The sequence below is a fragment of the Eublepharis macularius genome, chromosome 4 (genome assembly GCF_028583425.1).
Source record: "Eublepharis macularius isolate TG4126 chromosome 4, MPM_Emac_v1.0, whole genome shotgun sequence".
NCBI lineage: Eukaryota > Metazoa > Chordata > Lepidosauria > Squamata > Eublepharidae > Eublepharis > Eublepharis macularius.
In genome coordinates, this window is record NC_072793.1 from 101415258 (window position 1) to 101434485 (window position 19228).

The 19228-nt window shown below is 43.2% G+C and overlaps 1 protein-coding gene across 1 annotated transcript in view; it reads left to right on the forward strand.

The window, feature by feature from the left end:
* SEMA3G (semaphorin 3G) overlaps positions 1–19228 on the forward strand; it is a 128353-nt gene that overhangs the window by 17368 nt on the left and 91757 nt on the right. The window lies entirely within an intron of this gene.

Here is a 19228-nt window from a genome sequence, read left to right on the forward strand (position 1 = left end):
GTACATGGCAAACACCCCAGTTAATTATTTGTTTGGGGAAACTTTGTCTTCTAAGCGAGATTCTGCTCCAAGCTCCCTTGTCCCAGATTGTGTTTTGGAAGACAGAACAGCCTCATTAACTGCCCAAAGAGGAGGTGATACTTTTCCCTTGAATATTGCATACTTCTCTTGTCAGAAGTCAGTTATCACTTTTCCCCCCCACTCGATGCATGGATGAACATGTGCTTCCCTGATAATTTTTTCACCTGGTAGAGAAATGGAAATATGTCCCCATGCCCCCTTCTCCCTATGAAAGGAAGATGGATGATGAATGAGTCTGAGCTTCTAGATGTTGTAATCAAACACACTGTTAAAGTCATTGCTTTGCATTCCGCCTATCCTCCTTCTACCTTAATACTCCAAAATCTATACTAAATCATGGTGTGTCACTACACAACGAACTGACTCATATACATAACTGTAAAATATGACAGCTATCTCATTCTTCCTATAATAATTCTGGCTCTGGTTATCTGGAGTCCATGGTTTTTGATTGTTTAAAACAAGTAACAACAACGCTCAATTTATATGCTGCCTTTCAGGACAACTTAATGCCCACTCAGAGCGGTTTACAAAGTATGTCATTATTATCCCCACAACAAAACATCCTGTGAGGTGGGTGGGGCTGAGAGATCTCCAGAGAGCTGTGACCAGCCCAAGGTCACCCAGCTGACTTCAAGTGGAGGAGTGGGGAATCAAACCCAGTTCTCCCGCTTAGAGTCCCATGCTCTTAACCACTACACCAAAAACTGGCTCTCTGTCTGACTTTTCTCCAGGGATGTCAGGTCTACACATTTGGGTTTCCCCTCTTTTATCTATATGTTAGGCTAAAGATATCTACTTGAAGACCACCTAGTGAGATTCATAAATGAGCAGGAATTTGACCTTTGATCTCACCAATCCCAGGTCCAACACATAACCATTACATCACTCTGTCATAGAGGAACTAGCAGAACTAGGTCATCCCACAACCTCATATGAGAAGGTGGGAGAATTGATTGGGGGTTCAAGCTTGGCACTCTCCAACACTGAAATTGTGTACTGGGTAAAAACTAGATCATGCCTTCTGCTGAGATTTTGGTAGCCTCATGTCAAACATCAGGAACTTCTATGCAGTCAGTTCTCTGGTAGCATTTTTATGGTTCATAGAAAAGCAGACTATAAATAATGTACATAAATCTTCCAAGTGCAAACTCACAGACGCCTAAAATGTACTAGGTTGGTGAATCACTTGTTGGCTATCTAGGATCGTTGATTTCTAATCACATCTCAAAATTCCTGTGCTTTACTGTGCACATGTGACTTCAATATTGTCCTCGGTATTGACTCTTATCGTGAGGGCTCCTAACTGCGGTCTTTAGCAGAGTATACCCTTCTAAGCTTTTTGAAGTCTGTGGACTTAGAAGGGTATAACTCTACTTAGAGTGGCATTGTAAATGACATAATCCTGTTTTTAGCTGGTTTTATCCATTCCAGTCTACATCTTGTGGTTCTTTTATTTGTTCTATATTTATTAGAAGGTTCTTAGAGCAATTTAACACTTTATTTCTGATGGCCTTTATGAAATTTCCAGAGGAGTCTTGCCATTCTTCCTCTTGTAAAGACATGATGGGAATCGCCCAAGGTCATCTACTGTTTATACAGGAGAGCCCACAATGAAAGCCATCTACTATAACTCCCTGGTCTTTTCTATATATTTGTTTCTTTGCTAGGAAGGCACTCTGTAAATAGTTTACATAAAAACTAGAGGGAGAAAATTAGAACACGTTTAGCCAAAGACTCAAAAAACCTTGGAGGCAGGTTAGGGAAATCTTGATCACTGCTGCAGGAAGGAGGGGTTCACTCACCCACTGAACCATATGTGCAGATTCTGTAGCTCTCTACGGGTTCACCACAAAGCAACACTATGGAACTGTATTAGCAGCCTCTGTATAGGTAGCAGATTCCTGTTGTAGGACAGCAGGTTGGTATGAGAAGATCATTTCATGCTTAGAACGTGGTTAGAATGTCTCACTAGAACCAGGGGGACTAATGTTCAAATTCCACTCAGCCATAAAGCTCTGGCCTTAGGCCAATCACTCTATCTCAGCCTGATCTACCTTGCAGAGTAGCTGTGGTGATAAAGCGAGGGACAGAGAACCATGTATGCCCCCCTGAGCTCCTAGAGGAAGGGCAGGATAGGATCATCCTGTTCCATTCGGCTCAATGATTCTATGACCTTAGGTAGCTAATGAAGGCCCCCCCGGTGCTTTAAGACATTGGGAGAGCCAGTTTGGTGTAGTAGTTAAGACTAGAGCGGCTGGACTCTAATCTGGAGACCTGGGTTTGATTCCCCACTCCTCCGCTTGAAGCCAGCTGGGTGACCTTGGGTCAGTCACAGCTTCCCATGATTCTCTCAGCCCCACCCACCTCACAGGGTTTTTGTTGTGGGGATAATAATAACATACTTCGTAAACCTCTATGGGTGGTGTCAGAGCCTGTGTAACTTGAATAACGCCATGTTTAACTCTGTAGTGTTTAGTCTTTCTTTTCCTCCAGGCCCCAACACCTGCACGGAGCCGAGTCCATGGGAAAGGAAACTCTCTTATCTGTCTGCTCGACCTTGGCCAGCTCAACATGCCTCTGAGAAGCTTTGCTGTGTGAATTCGGGGGGAGGCTGGGCTTGGGAGTGTGAAATGTAACCACTTTCTCTTCATGAGTCATTCTTGACAATACTTTGGTTGGCCAGGATCTCTATCCTGGAATATGTATACCTGGAGATGAATGCTGTCTTTCACAATAAACCTTTTGAAATCAAAAAGACCTTGTCTTCTTGCAGAGGGGAGTGAAACAGACTATCAACTCTGGAGTAGCATAGTCTGACATTTTGTCAAGAATCACCCTTTGAAGTCTACAACCCCCTCTCCCAGGGCAGATGGATACCGAGGAATCCTTGATTGATCTACCCGTCCCTGGCCAGGAGGAGGATGACTCGATACCACTGGTACCAGCGAATGGGTCAGGGGAGACCCCAGGCCCTACTGAAGTACCTTTAGAGGCGCCTTCCGAAGTCCCCGGTGAAAGAGTTCCTGAGAAAGGAGCGGGAACGGTACCTGGCGGAAGAGCGGAGCAACCTGATCCGAGTGTAGCTGGCGCCCGGCCTAAGGTGCGAGAGGCTAACGGACAGAGCCAGCTAATTTCACTGCCGACTCCGAGGCAGTGGGGCTCCCGGCCTAGAGAAGCGCGGGAGAAGAGAGCGGGGACCATGTTTTTCCATTCAATGATTGACGTTCGGCGCACCGTCGGGTTGACGGAGCAGGAAGGCCCTAGCATCATATGGGATCTAAGGAGGGCCACCCACGCGGGCCAGTAACCAGCCCTGGTACAAGTGGAATGTAGCTGCGGGCTGCCTAGAAGAGTGGGATCCCCGAGGCTCAGACAGCCTCCAGGATTGGGAAACCACTAGACATGAACTTATGAGCTGGGATTACTCGGATGTAAACTCAGCTAGAGCGTGGGAGCATCGTCGCACTCAACAGTTGGGATATCGGACCCAAGCAGTGGATACTGGGATTTCAGCAATTACCGGACTAGCGAAGGGAATCCTAGCCGGTATGACCGAAGAAGAAGAACTACGGATGCAAGGCGACGCAGCATTAAGCCCAATATCCCCTGATGGTGATAGAGGAATAAGTCCCCAGGAAGGGGGGTCGGTTGGAGGTGCGGAGGGGCCCATACAGCCGTGGCCTTTGGACTTTGTTCCACCTCGGTCGCAAGAAACATCCGAACCCTCGGAGGCCAGTGATTGAGGAGAAGACAGAGCAGCGCAGGAAGCCGCTAAATATCACCGACGCATGGAAAGTCGAATGGAGGCGATGGAGGATGAATTAGCTCAGGCTGTGTTTCTCATTGGTGAGCTGGTGAGAGGGCAGAGAGAAGGGCGAGCGGTGGCCGATCAAGTTCGACAAGTGCCAGCGGTGGCGCAAGGACAAGCACCGACAAGTGCCCCAAGATCGGTAGCCACGCAGTCCACTCCAGGATCCAGCGTGGGCCCGTCATCACTACCGCAGCAACAACCACTTATTACAACGGCGCGAACAACGCCCGCCCCGCAACAACAGCAGGTAGCTGCACAAGTGTCACACCCTTGCCGATGCTACCGGCCCCAACTCAACCAGCATCTTTTCAAAGCGTTCAACAGCCACTACCTTCGGGTCAAACTGCCCCTCCACGACAGCAGCTTCCTCCCCCTCCGAGGCAAGTACCCCCACCGCCGCCTAGACAGGTGGCTCCTCAGCAGCCGTCGCCACTACAAGCCCCTCCAGGAGCCCCAGGGGCACTCCCAAGAGCCCCACCGCCTGGGAACCCACCAAGAACTAGATCGATGGGAATTCCACGAGGGCAACCCAGAGGATTACTACAAGGGCCCATGCCTCCACCTCCTCCGACACAAGTGTTGCAAGATAGAAGGAGGGAACTGGAGTTGCCTTGGGGCTGGATTAAATTAGAAGCCACTTTTGGTGGAGATACACAAAAGTTGGGATTTTTTGTAGTTCAAGCGCTACAGTTCTTTAATAGATGGGGGCATCTGTTTCCAGATGAGGAGAGCAGAATCGATCATTTGGCATCGAGACTGGAAGGCAAAGCAGCCGAATGGTATGTAACTTTATATGACTCTGGCGCTCCAGAGCTGGACACTTTACAAAGTTTTATGGCGGCGTTGCGCGCACAATATGAGGACCCCCTTGAAGAGGACCGATCTCGTACGGAATTACAAGGACTGCGTCAACCAGTCAGAGACTATGCTGCTAAGTTCAGACAATTGGCAGCCAAATGCCCCCACTGTGAAGAAGGGACAAAAATAGTAATGTTTAAAGGAGGCATGAATCCCCGATTGCTGGACCGAGCGCTGATGCAGGACGACCCGCCAACCCTCCTCGGCTGGATTCAGTTAGCCTGTGAGGTCGAAAACCGTATACAACAAGTGCGGCTAGTAGAACAACAGGCTATAGGGACAAGAAGAACACCGGTAGTACAAAAGGGAGGAAGGGGGGGACCCCCGAGCCGCGGGACTAGAGATACACGTTGGAGACAAGGATTGTGCCTCCAATGCAGTCGAAGTGGGCATTTTGCAGCGCAGTGCCCTGCCCGCTTGCCAGCGCAAACAGCCCCCACTCCGGTGCGACCCGTCCCGGCCCCAAGAACAAGCCGAGGAAGAGGAATGCCGAAGCGCAACCAGCCAGAGAAAGGCTTAGAAGCAGAAGAAGTGTTGATGGAGCTTGATGTGCAACCCACTGAAGAGGAGGAAGAAGTACCCAGCCCCCAGTCGGGAAACGAGATGGATCTGTCGTAAAGAGACCCAACCGGCAGATCAGAAAAGAAAGCTCCCCACGAGAGGTGAGAGAAAAAGGGTCTATCTTATTCACACCAGTTATTTTACTAAACCCCAAAAGGGGGACACATATATGTGTGGAAGCCTTAATTGATTCTGGCTGCTCCAGAGACATTATAGCCCCAGCTTTAGTGAATGGATTAGGTCTAAGGGCTAAAGAACTGGAAAATCCTATTATTTTCGAACAAATGGATGGCTCCAACATGTCTCCAGTAACCTTAGAAACTGAACCAGTACCCACTGGTATCAAAAACCACTGGGGAAAAAAGATGCTTCGTGATAAGCCAAGCGGCCAAATATCCCTTAATCCTTGGCAGTCGTTGGTTATGGGATCATAATCCCAATATAGACTGGGCTAAAGGAACAATAGATTTTAACTATGATAATTGCAAACATCATGACTGGCAAACAGAATGGGGGAAAACCAAATCCCCTGTAATGGATGTTGCACTTCTAACCAAAGAGGAGTTGAACCGCATCCCTAAAGAATATAGAAGTCTGAAGCAAGCATTTAGTGAGGAGGAGGCTGATAGTCTTCCCTCTCATCGCGCCACTGACTGCGCCATCGAGATCCTGCCAGGAGAAGAGCTACCCAAAGGCAAACTATATTCTATGAGCCCACTGGAAAGGGAAGAACTAAGAAAATTCATCGACAAGAATTTGGAAAGAGGATTCATCCGCCTGGCTAGCAGCCCACATGCAGCTCCTGTGCTATTCGTAAAAAAGAAGGATGGGGGCTTAAGACTCTTCACAGACTTCAGAGGGATCAATGCAGTGTCAGCAACCAATGCTTATCCCATCCCGCTCATCAGAGATCTTCTCAACGTCGTGGCGCAAGGTAAGATCTTCTCCAAATTAGACTTAAAAGATGCTTACTTCCATGTAAGAATTAAGGAAGGGGATGAATGGAAAACCACGTTCAACATGCCCTTAGGCCAATATGAATACCTGGTCATGCCTTTCGGCTTATCTGGCGCCCCATCAGTATACATGTCCATGATCAATGAAGTACTACATAAATAATTATATAAAGGAGTGGTCGTGTATCTAGATGACGTGTTAATTTATTCAGAAACAAAGAAAGAGCATGTCAGATTAGTACGGGAAGTGCTGACTATGTTAATGTGCCACAAACTCCCTATCAAACTTTCCAAATGTGAATTCCATAAAACAGAACTAGATTATTTGGGCTACCGCATTTCCGGGCAAGGACTAAAGATGGATCCTGCCAAAATTAAAGCCGTACAAGAATGGCAGACACCCTGTACTCGTAAACAATTACAATCCTTCTTGGGGTTTGCCAACTTTTACAGAGACTTTATAGAAGGATTTGCTAAGATCGCCGTACCGTTAACCAAACTCCTAAAAACTAAAGGAAAGAGGGATCAAGCAAAGAAACCCGCTACTAGATTAGAGTGGGACCAAACTTGCCAGGCAGCCTTCGATGAACTCAAACTCAAATTTACCTCAGAGCCCATCCTGCAACACCCAGACGAAAATCGACCCTTCATAGTGCAGGTCGATGCCAGCGATGCAGCCATTGGCGGCGTGCTTCTACAGAAAGGGGAGGATGGGAAAACCAAACCATGCGCGTATCGGTCTAGAAAATTTTCAGAAGCGGAACGGCATTGGAATGTATGGGGAAAGGAAGCCTTTGCCGTAAAAGTAGCTCTCACAATGTGGCATCACTGGCTTGAAGGGGCTCGACACTCTTTTGAGGTTTGGACGGATCACAAAAACTTAGAAGCCCTAAGAAGCCCTAGACGTCTTAATGCTAAACAACTCTGATGGGCAGAATTCTTTTCCAAATTCAATTTCACTCTAAAATTCTTACCGGGCAAAACTAATTTCCTAGCGGACGCTCTTTCGCACATGCCCCAACATCAAAGTAAAAAAGAGGAAACCATTGACACCGTATTCACCCCCACCCAGCTGGGAGGAGTGGTTACCACTCGCAGCCAAACTGCGCAGAAGCAAGAGGCTGAAAAGGGGTGGAGAGCAAAAGTAAAAAGCGAGGTGGAAAAAGAAGGGGAGGGAGCACCCAAAGCAAAAATGTCTCAAACGGCGGAGGGAGACTGGGTGAAAGAGGATCGATTGTACATACCAGCTAGCCTCCGAAAAGAAGTTCTACAGCGTTGTCATGCCCGCACTGCGGGTCACTTTGGTTACTTAAAGACTCTCCATTTAATACAAAGACAATTTTGGTGGCTGGGTATCAGGAAAGATGTTTCCCAATATGTTTCCTTTTGCCCTACATGCATAAGTGCCAAAACCAGGAAGGGAAAACCACCGGGACTTTTGCAGCCGCTAGAAACCCCAAGTAGACCTTGGGAAGTAATTTCTATGGACTTTATTACAGATCTTACTACCTCCAAGGGATGCTCATGTATTTTAGTGGTTGTAGATCTATTCTCCAAGCAAGCACATTTTATACCTTGCACAACCATACCTACCGCCAAGAAATTAGCAGAAATATTTATGAAACACATTGTCAAACTGCATTCCTTTCCCTCTAAGGTGATCTCCGACCGCGGCGGACAGTTTATTGCCAATTTCTGGAAAGAGTTGCTTCAATTAACTGGAATGGAGCAAGGAATCAGTTCAGCGTTCCACCCACAAAGTGATGGACAGTCGGAAAAAACTAATCAAATATTAGAACAATTCCTTTGATGTTATATTAATTTCCAACAAGATAATTGGGTGGAGCTTCTTCATTTTGTCGAGTACTCATACAACAATGCGGTCCACAGTTCAACAGGTGAAACCCCTTTTAAAATTGTGCACGGCTACGATGGAAAAGCTTTCCCCTTTACCACAAGGAAAACAGCCCGGGGGGGATCTACATCAATGGTGGACCTCCCTTAGCCAACAGTGGACAGCTATTCAAACAGCCTTAAATAAAGCTAAAGCAGATTACAAAAAATATGCAGATCGCCACCGTGCGAAAGAATGGGAATTGCACCCAGGAGACAAAGTATATATCTCAACAAAAAACCTTCAAATAGATCAAGCCAGCAAAAAACTGGCTTTGAAATATCTAGGACCTTTTCCTGTTAAAAGAGTGATCAACCAAGTAACTGTAGAAGTCATTCTACCAAAAAACCTGCGCCACGTCCACCCGTCGTTTCATGTAAGTCTATTGAAGAAAGCCCCTGCACCAGACCAATGGCATCCTACACCAACCACTCCCCTCCCGACAATGATCAATGATCAAGTTCACTACGAAGTGGAAGAAATATTGGACTCTAAAATTCGTTGTAACAAGCTGTTTTATTTAATTTGCTAGAAGGACTTTGAGGAAGGGTATCAGGAGTGGGTGGAGTCTGCCCATGTAAAAGCCCCCAGGCTCCTTAAGCAGTTCCATCAAGCATACCCTAACAAACCGGGGGGAGAGGGACTTAAGGGTGGCAGAATGTCAGAGCCTGTTTAACTTGAGTAACGCCATGTTTAACTCTGTAGTGTTTAGTCTTTCTTTTCCTCCAGGCCCCAACACCTGCACGGAGCCGAGTCCATGGGAAAGGAAACTCTCTTATCTGTCTGCTCGACCTTGGCCAGCTCAACATGCCTCTGAGAAGCTTTGCTGTGTGAATTCGGGGGGAGGCTGGGCTTGGGAGTGTGAAATGTAACCACTTTCTCTTCATGAGTCATTCTTGACAATACTTTGGTTGGCCAGGATCTCTATCCTGGAATATGTATACCTGGAGATGAATGCCGTCTTTCACAATAAACCTTTTGAAATCAAAAAGACCTTGTCTTCTTGCAGAGGGAACAGACTATCAACTCTGGAGTAGCATAGTCTGACAGGTGGGTGTTAAGCTGTCCCGAAGGGTGGTATATAAATCGAATGTTGTTGTTATTATTATTATTCTGCTCTGTACCGCCTGTAGCTACCAGCTGCTCCATAGCTGATAGCTCTTTGCCTTGTTTGGAATGTTGCGAGGCCATGCAGATTCCAGTTCTTTTAGCATTTAAGCATTTTGTACAGAGGGCAAGCTAGATTATGCTTCAGGTGACTACAGTTTCACACTGTTCTTTCTGTAAACACTATCCTGCAAAAATTTCCCCTTATTTGTTGGTTTGAGGAAAGCAAATCTGTGGACTGGCAAAGCAACCACAACTCATTGCCCCATTGGGGTTTGGAGTGTGTTCCCTGGCTAGTTGCTCATGAATAGTGTTCTGATAAGGAATCTCAGGCCTCATTGACACTTATCTGCCATAGAGGAAACAGCTGTTTGCGTCAGGCACTGCCAAGATTTTTCCCACAGAAAGAGAGAGGTGCATAGGATACAGTATGTACACTAACTTTTGCCAGACACAAACATGAAAATGGAGTTTTGAGAATAAACTCTTCCTTTGATATGGAAGAACTGATAAATCTTAGAATTCCTGAAATAGAAGACTAAACTACCCCAAAGATGTTTTGAATTGCTTCAAGTTTAGATATTTGCTATCCAAGAACACTACAGTCTATCCTGGGGAATTACAAGGTCCATAGGAACATGAAATTCAAATTAATAGCTGGAAAAGTAGAATGGTTGTATCCCCTGTGTGTGGCTATGACTTTGATGTTTGAGCCTTAAGTTAACTGCTGTGTGTGGGTGCAGCTAAATTCTGGTGCACAGCTGTACACCCTCAGAAACATACTGGCTGCTTTACTCCTCTCAGTTGAGCCTGGGATATAGCAGGCTATATAGCACTGTGCATGAAGCAGAGAAAGAGAGGATTCAAGCTTTGTGCGTGTACAGAAAAGTTTTAGCTTATGTGCACCTGAAAGTTTTTAAAATCTAGGCACATGAGAAGGGTCATTAGTATACCTTGTGATACCTTTTCTATACCTTATAGAAAAGCTCCTCATCCACCAGCCCCTTTTCAGGTGCCTAATAAGCAAGCACAGTATTCTCAAATGGTCTGCATTAATCTCAGTTTAAATAGACTTTTCTACTGTAGCAAACGAATTCCTAAACAGCTAGGTTGATTTGCAAAACTCTGTTCTGTTTGCCACCTTCTCTCTTCTGTTCTCTGGCCACCTGTTTCTAATGTCTCCTGAGTTTCTAGCTGTCTACATTTCTGTACCTATGTTTTCAGGTCCCTGTATCATATACAATGTGATGCTAAGCAGTTATACCCTTCTGTGTTCTTTAAAGTCAATTGGTATAACTCTGTTTAGGATTGCATGGTTAGTGCTGGGCCTGGTACATTATTCCAATACCTGTACATGTTTCTGTATCATTTTTGGTCATGATTCAAGGCACTGATTTTGACTTACAAAGGCCTAAATGGTTTGGAATCATTTGTACCAACCTGTCTTATCAGGATCTCTCTGCTCACTCTCCCAAATTATCTTTTACTAGAGAGGTGATCTTGGTGGTTGCTCCTCTCGACACTCACCAAATCCCAAGCCTGAGTATCTTGTGATGATAACTGCAAAACCTTGATGTTTTGTGCTAGAGTGTAGAAATGGACAGTAAAAAGGATTGTTTTAAACATGTTGCTTTTGAATTTTCAAAGTTTTATAATATTTTGATGGGGTTTTTTTGCTATTTGATTTGGCTCTTTGTGACTATGCTAAAGGTTAAGAAATGGATATGACTTCCCAACCTCCTTTGCTATCTGCTCTTCCTTTTGAATCCAAGAGGATGGTCCTTGTGGGCTCATTCTTCTTTCGAACTTCATGCTCTTTGGCATGCAGCTCTGTTAATGCAAAGAAACCATTTCCCCTTACTGTGAGAGTGGTGAGAATTCTAGTCATGAAGAGCCATTAAGTGTATTGGGCCACACCCCTGGCTGATGCATGCAACACGATTTTAGATCAGGGAATAATGTCTCCAACTTGGTCAAATGCAAATATAACTAATTTTGAAACAGAATAAGGATAGCACGAAACCAAACTCATATAGACCCATATCTCTGTTGAACCAGGATTATAAGATCTTTACTATGATTATTTCCAAAAGAATCAACTCCTTTATAGCGCAATACATCCATCCTGACCAGTCAGGTTTTATTCCGAACAGAGACCTGATGAATAATATATACAAAACCTTAAACCTGATTTCATACTGCCAAGCAAACAATTTGGAATCTGGCCTTCTGTCCCTCGACATAGAAAAGGCCTTTGACTCCGAGCGGGACCACAAGTGACGCCTGACACAGGTTGGACACTAGTCAGCTTCCCTCAAGTTTTGATGGGAAATGTAGGCATCCTGGTCTCGCAGCTTGACTCTCTGACTGCTGTCTAATGGACTTTTCAACTGTCACTTGTCCAACATTCCGCCAAGCTGCCTACATTTCCCATCAAAACTTGAGGTAAGCTGGCAAGTGTCCAACCTGTGTCAGGTGTCACTTGTGGTTCCGCTCTCAATTGAAATTCAATACCTCAAATTAATGTTGAAACACATGAATTTTGGCCCCAAGTTCTTAAGATTAATAGATGCCATATACTCTCATCCATCAGCTCAAATAAAAATCAGTGGTAATATTTCTAAAAAGATCTCTATTCAAAGAGGCACGAGGCAATGGTGCCCACTTTCCCCAATTTTATTTGCCATTTCTATTGAGCCCCTAGCAGAAAAAATTAGAGAGACAAAAGAAATCCGAGGTATATCAACAACTTTAAACAATTTCAAATTAAGTCTGTTCGCAAATGACTTACTTATTTACTTAGTGGACCCAATATAATCATTCATACCCCTTCAAAAAATATTAGAAGAATTTAGCCAGATCTCAGGTCTGACGGTTAATTATACCAAATCTCAGCTTTTACCAGTTTTATGCAACCTAACACATCTAATTGGATTAAAAAGAACTGCAATTATCAATGGTCTCCTGACCAGATAACCTATTTGGGCATCAACATTCTTACTGATTTGAAAAATTTGTTGAAATTCAATCATAACATTGCTCTTGATAAAATCAAAACTAATATAAATAAATGGAATAAATTGAACCTCAGCTGGTTTGAAACATATAATTAAAACTTTTGTATTACCAACATTGTTCTTCTTTCTCCGTGCAATTCCTTTATTGGTCCCTCAAAAAATTATAAAAAATTGGCAGAACCTACTAAACAAATTCTTACGGAATGGAAAGAAACCCAGAATAGCCTTTAAGACTCTCAGACTAAAACACTCTGATGGAGGATTCAACTACCCAGATTTAAATATGTATCAAATTGCGATTAGACTATTAAATATCACACAAATTTTAAAATCTACAAGTATTTCAGACTGGACTAAAACTATACACCCAAATAAAGAAATATCAATAATTCAAAGCTTAATTTGGAATGGCAAAGAAAATCAATTGACAGGAAAGATTGATAACCCTTTTTTTAAGCATATGCTGACAAATTGGAACCAACATAGGAAGAAGATCTTACCCACCATATCAAGATATTCATCTTTTTTGAGCCAAAACTGGTTTCTCCCTCGTTTTACTACAGGCTTTGCAAAAACATGGCAACAAAATGACTTAACCCGGCTGATCGATGTCTCCTCATCCAAAGGCATATTAGACAAGTTAGAAATAGAGGGAAAACTTCAACACAAATTACAGTGGTTTACATACCTCCAGTTAGCCCATATAATGAACCACATTAAAGTAGCACAAATCTTTAACACCCCCCTGACAGACTTTGAGATTATCTTAAATCAAAAAACCTTGACTCAAAAGGGGCTAATATCTAAATTTTATAATTTGCTTTTAAGCACACTTGAATCCAAACCTCTAAAGTACCAACAAAATTGGCAGCTCGACTGTAACTCAGATATTTCTGTAGCAAAATGGAAAGCGATTTGGACTTCCAATCTACTACAATCTAATATTACCTCTGCTAAAGTCCAGTCTTATAAAATTCTGCATCGTTGCTACCTAACCCCCCCAAAACTCTCTTTAATCTATCCAAAGCGTTCTCCACTCTGTTGGAAAGGATGTGGCGAAATAGGCACGTTCGCACATTGCTGGTGGGCTCGCCCATACGTTGAGAAATATTGGAAAGAAATTTTAACAAATATACAAGATATCACTGGATATTCTATTCCATTTGATCCAAAACTAATTTTTTTGAACCAATGGGAATCTGTAGATGTTCCTGAAATAAGGAAAGAGTTAATTTGCAACTTTTTGATGGCCGCCAAGTCTTTATTAGCATCCAACTGGAATTCATCTAAAATCCCCTCTATTGAGAATTGGTTAATTAAGCTATGGGATTTCTTTATCCAAGAAAGAATTGTGGACCTTATTAGTCAATCACAACTCCGTTCAAAAGAATCTAACTTTGTAACTAAATGGTTTCCGTTTTTTGAATTTCTAATTATCAATGACATACATCCTCCTAAACACTTGTCTTTCTTTTGGTTGCCCTAAGTTAATATTATGGCACTGTTCTAATACCTGAGAATTGCATGTATTAAGTTTGTTTGTTGATTTGTTTTACATTGTTTGAAAGTTGAAATGTTAACTGTTAACTGTTATTCAATTATATAAGCTAAATAAAAATTTAAAATTAAAAAAAAGTGTATTGGGCCACATAATTAAACATGTGAAAAGCTACAGTAATATTTCTGTTAATCGTGCTACTTTTTGAAAAGATAGGCTTTGGTTCAGTTTCCTGCTTTAAAACTCTGAATTAGGAAACAGAGGGGGAAATTCCACCCTTACAAGTTTATCTCCATCAGCTACCTTAAATCCTGCCCTGTCTTTCTAACATGGATCATAGAAGTACATCTGTAGTTTTTATGAAACTTCTCAAGGGCACAGAGAGAGCGAGACAATACCCAGAGAACTGAATATAGTGATAATGTAGAAGAAGTTGAGTCAGCAATTTCCACAACCTTCCATGCCCAGACTATGGTTTCCCAGACTCTGTGGGGCCCTTACTGTGGCAGTCCCCCATTTGTCATGCCAGCAGCAGGCTCTGATCAGCTCATGGTCATGTTAGATGAAACAGAGGCTGTTTAGGCAGAGCCAGGTTTCTGTCTTTTCCCGAAGTACCATGGAGACACAATAATACGGCGGGAAAGGGGCAGTATGAGGTCTTGTCAAAAGCAAACTAGAGATTTTGCAGAAGGGATGTGTCAACAGCACCCCACTGAGCTGGAAGAAGTGGCTCTTTGCTTAGTGGCTCAGGTCTGTAATTCCCAACAGCAGTAGCCCTGAGTGGGGTGAGGGATGCTGTGTGTGTGTGAAGGGGCTCTGGGCACAGAGCCCAGGCTCTCCTTACATTGGTAAATTAGGTGATGAAGAAAGAGACTATTATTTTAATAACAATGTACAGGGCAGACAACAGTGTTGGAGACACCAAGCTCTCTTTGGAAGGGCTAAGCCCTTGTTTCTGCTGAAGTGATAGTGTTGTGAAGCTTACAGCTCACCTGCAGAACACTGCCTAGTTCAGCCTAAGATATCCTGCTGGATCAGATCAGTGGTCAATCTAGTCCAGCATACAGTTTCACACAGTGGCCGGGCCAACTAGTTGCTCTGAAGCACGCCCCCCCCCCCCATCTCTGATACGCCTTTAGTTCAAGATAGCCCTGAGGCAATGAGCTGTGGTGATCAACAAAACTTCTGATGGTTGATTCTCCATGGCCTCTTCCATCTTTTTGTTAGAGTTAGAGTTGGGCTATAAAATTACGTGGATCATGAAAGTTAATACCATAGCTCCTGTTGCAAGATGAGGTGTGACTAGATTATGAAGCCCTGGCCTAGATGATGTATGCTGAATCTGAATTTCTGTGGAATCTTGCCTCAGTGGACTGCTCTTGGAAGGGTATAAATTCTAATGATTCATAGGTATTAAACAAGTCATGTGATGAATGTATTATAGTGATATTTGGTGGAGTCTTACTGCCTCAGAAGAGAAGGAATTTGCATTAACTTCATAGCAAGGGATTTCTTACATGACAAATCTTCATTACTGATGTCTCAACCAGAGATGTGGAAGGACCCTTTAAGAAGTGATCATTATGATGTCAGCTTTAATGTCGTTTCTGATAATAAATGGATATTTTTGCAACAGATTTGTGATGGGAGAAGCATTTCGCTCTCCATAATGGGCAAAATCCGTTATTCTTCCCAATAGAATGGGTTTCATGGAGCTATCACACTCTCTAGAGGAGCTCAGCCACAATCCCTGAGCCTCACTCTTGTAGTTGACCCTCATCCACTCTTTTTACTACTTCCATCATTAATCTCTTTCTCTTGTGACAATACTTGAGAAGGAGGAAAGTCATGCCAGATTAATACAAATATAAAAGCTCCCTATTCAAAGAGGAATTTGCTAGGAGAAGTTTTCTTAAACAACAAAAGACTGAGAGCCTTTGCCAGTGCTATTCTGAGGCAGGAAAATATTATTTCTGTTCAATAACAGAAAAATAAATGGCTTCTGAAGTGGAGCCATGTGAGGCTTATGTATCCTGTAAACTTTCTGGAGTAGATAGGCAATTACATGATTACGAGCAGACTTAAGTGGTTCAAGAGCTTTCTCAAATGATCAGTATGTATGATGTGTATTCATTGCTATCACAGTTCAGTCAGTTGGCTCTAATGTGGTACGGTCATCCCATTTTCTGAACACTCAAACCACAAATTGTTATTTTGGAAAATTGTATCCCCGCCCCCGCTGCCAATGCAAGTGCAATTTTCACTTCACATGCAAGTGCATTGCATCCTGTGAAAGTTAGAGGCACCTGTTTGGTATTGTCTATGACATAAATAGTGACTAGCAGCACAATTTTTTCAGGCATACCCTGTCCCTCTTGGCCATTTAGTGAATTTTGGAAGATTTAAAACCGACATGGTGTAGTGGTTAGAGTGTTGGGCTTGGATTTGGGAGACTCAGGTTTGAATCCCCACTTTGCCGTGCAGGATTTGGGTCCAGTAGCACCTAGCTACAGGACCTGAATCTTGCTTTCTACTGTCACGTTGCCGTGGAAACTCTCTGGACGACCTTGGGCCAGTCATGCCCTCTCTACCTAACCTAGAGTTAGGTAGAGTTCTTATGAGGATGAAATAGAAGAGAGGAGAATGATGTAAGCAGGTTTGGGTCCTTGTTGAACAGAAAGGCAGGGTATAAATAAAGTAAATAAATATGTTTTCTGGAGGCACTCCAGCTTCTTCAGTTCAAGCACACAAGTACATGATGTTGCAGTCCTGCTGAATTAAAGTAGGTTTGAGCATGGTCAGTGCTTGGATGGGAGGTTGTTATATATAAATTATTATTAGTTACCTCCTTTATACTCTGCCTTTCTCCCCAGTAAAGATCCAAATCTGCTTACGGAGTTCTAGTCCATTTTATCCTCACGACATGAAGTAGGTTCATGTGAGAGAATGAGAGCCAAGCTACAAGTGACGCCTGACACAGGTTGGACACTTGTCAGCTTCCCTCAAGTTTTGATGGGAAATGTAGGCATCCTGGTCTTGCAGCTGTAATGGAGAGCCAAGCTGTAAAACCAGGATGCCTACATTTCCCATCAAAACTAGAGGGAAGCTGACAAGTGTCCAACCTGTGTAAGGCGTCACTTGTAGCTTGGCTCTGAGACTGGCCCAGGGTCACCAAGCAAGCCTCCATGGCAAAGTGGGGATTTGAACCTGGGTATCTCAAATCCTAGTGTCACACTCTAACCATTGTGTGTGAGTGTGTGTGTGTGTGTTATGTTCCGTCAAGTTACTTCTGACTTATGGCAACCCTCTGAATGAAAGAGCACTCAAACGTATCATTAACCGACTTGCTTGGATCTTGCAAACTGAAGGATGCGGCTTCCTTTATTAAATCAAGCCATCTCATTTTGAGTCTTCCCCTTTTCCTACCGTCTTCAACTTTTCCTAGCATTAATCACCAGACTCTTGCTTCTTCTTTCTAGCTCCTGGGACAGGTCATCCACTTGGGCAACCAAGGCTGTTTCAATCCCATAACCAGGCTGAAAAACCAGATTCAAAAGTATTGAAACAAACAAATGAAAAGAAACAATCCACTGTATGTGTGGCATATGCAGCTGTGCAGACATTTTGTTAAAGTTTTTCAAATAGCAGCAAGGCTGCTTCCTGCACAGTTTCTTCCTGTAACAGGAATCAGTGGAGTGGATCCTAGCCCTTATTCTACCACTCCACTGAATAAAATTTATATACACACAAACCCCTTTCCTTTTGGCTCAATTCTGAACACTTCTTCCAATCTAAGGAGCCCTCCTCCATATTATATGGTTCTTATGTTGGAGGAAGGTCCCTTAGGCTGGAGGACGGCTACTTGGAGGATATCTGGATCCATCTCAGTAAGAACAACACACATGGTAAAGTGTGGCTGGAGAATGTGATAGAATATATTATTGTTATTTATAAGCTCAATTTAAAAAGAAGATGATGAAGCTTGGGATAGAGAAACAAAATTGGTTGTTTGCAATCAGATTCTCTATAAAAATATCTAGCTGACATACAATTCAATAAATGGAGGAGAAATAACCCTTGTATGGAGGAGAGTGCTATGTTTTCTCTTGAGAAACAGGCAACAATTTGCCATAACAGAAGTATGAATGTTTTCTTTTTGTACATCTGGCACATTGTACTCAGTGCACAAAAAGCTTTTGGTAGCTTTAATTTCAGTTGAGTGCAGTACTGTCGTCTTTGTTGTGATTCTTGAAAAATCTGGATGGTTTGCTTCCAGAAATTTGATGTCAGGCATTGCTAACTAAGAAATTCAGATCCCAAACTTGCTCATGTTTCAGACTTTCACTTTTATGATTGGTTTTATATCTCATTTTATCCCTTCCTTTGTGCATGTTTATGTTCTGTGGGAATGCATGGGAATGAGAAAGGAGGGCAGGGGTCTGCCTCTCTTACGAAACAGCTGCAAGACCCTTGTGCTGGTCCATTGCCCTTCAATAATAATCCTTCGTGTGCTGATGTGTAAGAAAGGAGACTGGATGCCATACACACAGCAGGACAAATGGGGCTAGGCCAGACGGGTGGCAGCTGTCAGTGAACAGTTCCTGCTGGGAATCTCTGGGATCAACCCCTTGTGTCTCAGGAGGGGCTACAACTGTCTGGAAACTATTCCTGGCAGTGGGGATTTGTAGTTTTCAGAGGGAGGGGCTAGGTTGCTCATGGAAGGGGACAGGGGCAAACGTGCTTGTTCTTGCATTTGAGGCAGTGCCCCAGGGTTAGTGCTGAACTGAACATGGTTTATGGTTTCTGCACAAAGGAACTCATGCTGATTTTCCTGCTATGCTTGAGTGTCAGGTGTTTGCCTTAATATGCCATTTGGTTTGTATCATTTTGCACTACTTTCTTTTAATGCCTTTGCAGTGGAGACATATGTAAGATGTAATATTTGTGCGTATTGTGGTCTTTCTTTGTATGAACTGATTTCTAAGTATAAATATTGTTTGCACAAATGGGTGGGAATGCTCTTTCTTTACTATAAACCGGACATTATTTTATTTATAATCAAATTTAGCATTTATATAGTATTTTGAGCATTCTATGCATTTCAAACATATAGAAATAATAATTAGCTAAATCTGCAATGGCAGATCAGTGGTTTTGAACACCATGCTGAAGATGTGTGGCTGAGAGGTATGGGCTTGTTTTAAGGCTACTGGATTATTTTATTTATTTAAATATTTTACCCCACTTTTCTCCTATACTGGAGACTCAAAATAAAATCCCCATAAAATTGCAGTTTAAGGAAATTTACAATTCAGTAGACCTTAAAGCAAGTGATGAGTGACAAGGACATCCCAGGCTGGTTCTTGTTCACCTGGCAGAGCTCACACAGGGCTATACACCAATGTCTTTGGGTCATGCCTCTGACCAAGGCCAAGTTCCCAA